At 39.3% G+C, this 5,928-nt stretch overlaps 1 non-coding gene across 1 annotated transcript; it reads left to right on the top strand.

The window, feature by feature from the left end:
• The first annotated feature begins 3,439 nt into the window (after positions 1 to 3,439).
• TRNAA-UGC (transfer RNA alanine (anticodon UGC)) lies at positions 3,440 to 3,509 on the top strand. Its single transcript has one exon. It is a non-coding gene; the product is annotated as a tRNA-Ala (tRNA).
• Positions 3,510 to 5,928: the final 2,419 nt, after the last annotated feature.

Below are 5,928 nucleotides of genomic sequence, written 5' to 3'. Positions count from 1 at the left end.
TTCTCCCAACTTCTGTCCATCCTTTCTATATTATATGCTCTTTGAGTCAGGAACCTTGGCAGAACCATAATACAACAAACCATGTTACACGAAGAATGATGGGTCTTGCAATTTCCTTAATGTTTTCTATGCTATTTTGTTTAAATGAAGTCTGCACCCCTGCATATTTTCCTCAGCCACTGATTGGCTTTTTCAAGACTTCCTTAGAGAAATTCACCCGGAACAAAGAAGCTTAATAGTCGAAGCATCGTGTTTGGAGTGCCAAAAAAGATTGTGAGAGAGTGCAAAACCATATTCATGTGTTTAAAATGTTCACTGTGTTATTCATAATCCATTAATGTCTAGAGACTGGAACAGAGAAAGGGGCTCCCCTTCATACTAAGCACTGTTCAGACACAGGAAGAAACAGTCCTTAGCAAAGAGTGGGAGAAAAAGTGGTAATCCTTTTTATAGATAGGGAACAAATAGATGAAATGATCTGCCCAAATCATGCAGCTCCAGGAATTGAACACTGTTCTTCTGAGGTCCTCCTCAAGTGCTTTAACAAGGCTACTTCTCTCCTTCTCTTAGATTCTGATATGTACATGGTGCCTTTCACCAGCTCTTCACTGACTTTCCAGACAAGGTCACCATCAGCCTGGTAAGCAACTTCATTGTTAACATTCACCATCTTGAGATAATGATGTCTTTTAGTCAGTTACCTTTTGTACCACTATGAATACATTGTTATCTTTAAGATCCATTGCAACTAACCTTAGTAGAAATGAGCTGCAGTATCTTGCCGTCACAGATACTATGCCTAACGTTTCCTATACTGGTCTAAATTCATCCCTGGTATGACTCTTTCAAAGTCAGTAGCGTTTACGCCAGGGAAGAAATGGATCTATATTGTTTTTATCGTCACTGTGTTGACAGAGATTTTTAGAAAGGCTATACTTACTAAATATTCACGTTGTTGTATAACAGAAGTGCTATCATCCTCTGGCACATACCTGTTTAGGCCTTATGCAATTTATGGACCATATCATGTTCTTCTTTTGAGATGTCATAGCTGTCAGAAAGGAATGTGAATAGCTGTTAAAGGTTCACTGAGTAAGCTGGTGAACCATTACATTAGCATAGGACATCTTTGCCCTTGTAATGATATTCATGAAAGAATCAAAGCAAAAAGAGGTCTCTAATAAATATCTGAATTTCAGAGCATAGTATCACAGAAGGTCATTTTTCCAAATTATTGAAGTATAGAGTTTGCTTTTACCATATCTTAGCTGAGGATTTATTTCCTTTTTAATTCAGTTAAAATTAATATCTTTTAAAAATGTATTTGGGAGGAGAAAGACACAAGAGGGGGAAAAAAACCTCTGTTCTTTTTAAAGAATTTTTTGCAGAGATGTCATTGGTGTTAACTTTCCATCACAGAACCTGAGTAAGATTGTCATAAATATAAAGGGAAGGATAACCACCTTTCTGTATACAGTGCTATAAAATCCCTCCTGGCCAGAGGCAACATCCTGTTACCTGTGAAGGGTTAAGAAGCTCAGCTAACCTGGCTGGCACTTGAGCCAAAGGACCAATAAGGGGACAAGATACTGTAAAATCTTGGGAGAAGGAAGGCTTTTGTTTTGTGCTCTTTGTTTACGCGGTGGTTCTCTCTTGGGACTGAGAGAGGCCAGACAGAAATCCATCTTCTCCAACCCATCCTAATCCAAGTCTCCAATATTGCAAGCAGTATAGGTAAGCCAGGCAAGGTGGATTAGTTTATCTTTTGTTTTATGTGAATTTTCCTTGTGTTAAGAGGGAGGTTTATTCCTCTTTTCTGTAACTTTAACATTTTGCCCAGAGGGGGATCCTCTGTGTTTTGAATCTGAATATCCTGTAAAGTATTTTCCATCCTGATTTTACAGAGATGATTTTTACCTTTCTTTTTTTTAAATAAAACTCTTCTTTTAAGAACCTGACCGATTTTTCCATTGTTCCAAGATCCAGGCGTTTGGGTCTTTGATGATTTTGTAACAAATTGGTTAGGATATTATTCTCAAGCCTCCCCAGGAAAGGGGGTGTAGGGCTTGGGGGGATATTTTGGGAGAAGATGTCTCCAAGTGGTCTCTTTCCCTGTTCTTTGTTTAAAACGCTTGGTGGTGGTGGCAGCATACTGTTCAAGGACAAGGCAAAGTTTGTACCTTGGGGAAGTTTTTAACCTAAGCTGGTAAGAATAGGCTTCGGGGGTCTTTCATGCGGGTTCCCACATCTGTACCCTAGAGTTCAGAGTGGGGAAGGAACCCTGACAAAGACATATGTGGGTCTGATGGTCGTTTACACGAAGGCTTCTTCGCTACTCTTGCATAGAACATAACTCATGTCTCAGTATACCCCTCTATACAAAAGGTATTGTAATACGACTTAGGTGGTTTGCCTTACCGTGACTCTTGTGCGACCTCATTGATGCTCGTAAAGTGATATGCGATTCTGTATTTGGGATGAAAGGTGCTTTAAGTACAAAGTATCATTTTAATTCTTACATATTTGAGAGAAAAAACTTGGTTCACAATTAGTTCTACACAGGAATGAAATGAATCAGGAAGCTGTTCCTGTATATCTATTTGCAGGTAAGTGATTTAGATGGTTCACTTTGCTTCAGCCAATCAAGTTGCACATGCAAATGAGTACATTCTTATTCATGAGGGTGAGTGAGAAGTGAAAAACAATTTATCTTCGTATCTAATTTAGAATGTTAGCTTCAAAGGGGGCGGGGAATGGGATACATCTAAAATTCACTGGCATACCACGGCCCACTCCCAAAATGCTATAAGATCTTCAATGTTGATGCGGAGCACAAGGAAACTTTTAGGTAAAAATTTCTGAAGTGCCGAAGTTCCACTGATGGATTTATTTTTTCTCCCCGCAATGAAACTTATGTTCCTAAGTGTCCAGGTTGCTTTATTAGAATGGGACTTGGGCTTCTAAATCATGTAAGGTTTTTTGAAAATTTTTGTCAGCTGAGGGGAGATCTACAAAATCACAAATAGAAGTCAGGTAGAACTGGTTGGGAATCTTTCAGTGGCTTTTTTTTTTTTTTTTTTTTAATGAAAAATGCTGATCCTTCTAAACTGAAACTGTTCGGAGGTAAGTGTCAGTTTCAGTCACTTTCCTGACATGGGAAAAAAAGTTTGGGAGCAAAGTTTTAAAATTGCATGCCCCATTTTGACATTTTTGAAATAAAAAGTTTGGGGTTTGGTTCAAAACAACTTTGTTTCACAATTTAACTTACTTTATATTGGGGGGGGGGGCGGGAGAAAAGGAAAAAAAGGTCAAAATAGAAATGAAACATTTTGAAATGATTGAAAGTAAGCATGTTGGGGATTTTTTTTGTCAGTTTTGTGAACATTTTTTAAACGACACCTTTTTGTCCTGATTTCAGAAGATTGTAGTTTCTGTCTGAGGAGGTAGCTCAGTGGTAGAGCACATGTTTTGCACGTATGAGGCCCTGGGTTCAATCCCCAGCACCTCCATGTTCTCCTTGGTTTCATTGGGGAACTTGGGGCTTGGTCCTGCTTTTGAGCAGGGGGTTGGACTAGATGACCTCCTGAGGTCCCTTCAAACCCTGATCTTCTATGATTCTAAGGGTGGGGAAATTTTCAACAAACTGAAAATTCTTCTGGGATGGGAAAATTACTTGTCTTGTCTGCTTGGGTCATTACTGTGGCACAAGCCAGGGTGAGAATCGGTGTGTAGTAAGTTAAAACACTTTTCGTGCACTGTAGCAGAGTCCACAAGAGATGTGGAGCAAGCTAATGTCCTATACCTTGGTTTGCGGTGCTGTAACATCCATTCTAAACAAGACCTCTGAGTCAGCCCCCCAAATTCTCTTTGTGCCTTTTGAAAACCTTGAACTTAGTCTAAGTTTGCCTTCAAAACCTTGCAAAAAAAAAACCTTGCATGGAGTTTAGTTGGTTTGTCCATCTGTCTATCCAGTCTCTGTCTGGGCAGTGTTAAAGTAGTTCAAATTATATTCCGCAGAGAATAATTTATTCAACATATTTTTATCCCCCTCTCAACTTTTCCATTATTTGACCAGCTTTTATGGTGCAGCAAACATAAATTTTTGACATAAATAGCCTCTTCTGTCTGTGCTGATGGACCTTTGTTTTGTTGCTAGTAACAATATGTTATGCCAGCCAAGGTTCCTCCAATGATTTAGCCAACATTTGTGTCAAACTATCACCAGCTTGCCTCATGGTTTTGTTGCAATTTTTAAGGGTGAACAATAGAAGTAGCTCAGTTTGAGAAATTGGTTGCAGTGTTGCCCTGGATTTGAGGCGTATGTATATCCCAGAATGTCATCAAGCTAATTGCAACCATATTATGTGCATTCAGCCACCCGGAATTAATAAAATAAAACACCAGATAAGTTAAGGGTTCATTTAAAAACAGACTTTTTTAAAAGCAAGGTCATATCTAGCTGGCAGTTTCTGCTAATCAGAATGGGAGAAAAGCAGGCAAACAACTATAAAACTAAAAACCTTGGTGGTTAGAAAACCTTAAGTCTAAACTTATATGCCTCTAATATGAAAAGTTAAAAATGTAACCCAATAGGGGTCATTATAACCTATGTGTTTGGTAAAAGTTAGTAAAAAAAATTAGCGAATAAAGTGTATTTTGAAGCAGTCCTCTGAAGCCATCTTAAAACTTTTTTTCCCTAACACCCTTTCTCCCTGGTGGGTGAGGAACTGGCCACTGCAAACCTGCCGTTAATTACTCAGTACCGTTCCCGATGTTAGGTAAATATCTGGGATGTTCTAAACTTATTCCTTACGTTTGTGTGTGCTTAAATCTAATCAACTGCAGTTTTAAATAAAGCACACTTACTTGCATAAATCTTAGCAGATGGAATTGCTGTGTTCCTGTTGATTTGTTCCTTACGTTGCCTGGAGTGAAACAGTGAAGTTGCCCCTGTTGGGGGTTCTGAAAACGTTGGGTAACAGCAGAACCGGGCATTTGTGTTGTGGGTAGGGGAAATCGCTTCCCAGCGAGAGTTCTAGCGTGTGTGTGACTGAGTTTGTGATTAATGCACTTAAACTATAATGATAAAAATGGCAAATTTATAATGGATAAGAGAAGGAGGAAGAAGGGATCAGTTTCCCTCCTGATGTTTCTACCCAATCTACAAACCGTTGGAGGCTGTTTGCTGGCTATGAATGTCCATTTGTGCTGGTTTGCATCTCCAGTCCATCCAGGAAATCTACTATATGGAAATAATAAAAGCTTTCCAAGCTCAAAGTGAGTGGAGGAAGGAGATGGCTTTTCATCATTTCCCTGTGTCATTTTGTGACTCTGCCCAATGACATACAATGATGTGGTTCACTGAAATTATAAAATGACACATCTCAGAAAATCTAGAGGTTTCAGAGTAACAGTCATGTTAGTCTGTATTCGCAAAAAGAAAAGGAGGACTTGTGGCACCTTAGAGACTAACCAATTTATTTGAGCGTAAGCTTTCGTGAGCTACAGCTCACTTCATCAGTATGCATCCGATGAAGTGAGCTGTAGCTCACGAAAGCTTACGCTCAAATAAATTGGTTAGTCTCTAAGGTGCCACAAGTACTCCTTTTCTTTTTGAGAAAATCTAGAGACTCATATTCCCAGCTTGTTTGTTTTTTTCCTCCCCTTTTCCTCTTCTATGGAGCTGAGTTAATAGATCACATGAGAGATTCCCCCTTCCCTCCCAGAGAAATAAATGCTCAGTTGGATGCATTTTGCACCTGCCAATTGTAAAAAGTTTGGCTCATCATCCTTTCCCACCTGCTGATGGCACAGAATTATGTTCTATTAACCAGCCTCTTATGGGAGCAACTGAGCAAAACTTCCCTACAAGACAAGCATTGCCATCCTATACCGTGTCTGCCTCGTAATTCTGTTGTGTTAGAGACA

Source organism: Lepidochelys kempii, chromosome 26, assembly GCF_965140265.1.
Source record: "Lepidochelys kempii isolate rLepKem1 chromosome 26, rLepKem1.hap2, whole genome shotgun sequence".
Taxonomy (NCBI): domain Eukaryota; kingdom Metazoa; phylum Chordata; order Testudines; family Cheloniidae; genus Lepidochelys; species Lepidochelys kempii.
The sequence above is the reverse complement of the archived record's forward strand: the minus strand, read 5'-3'. Positions and strand labels throughout refer to the sequence as shown.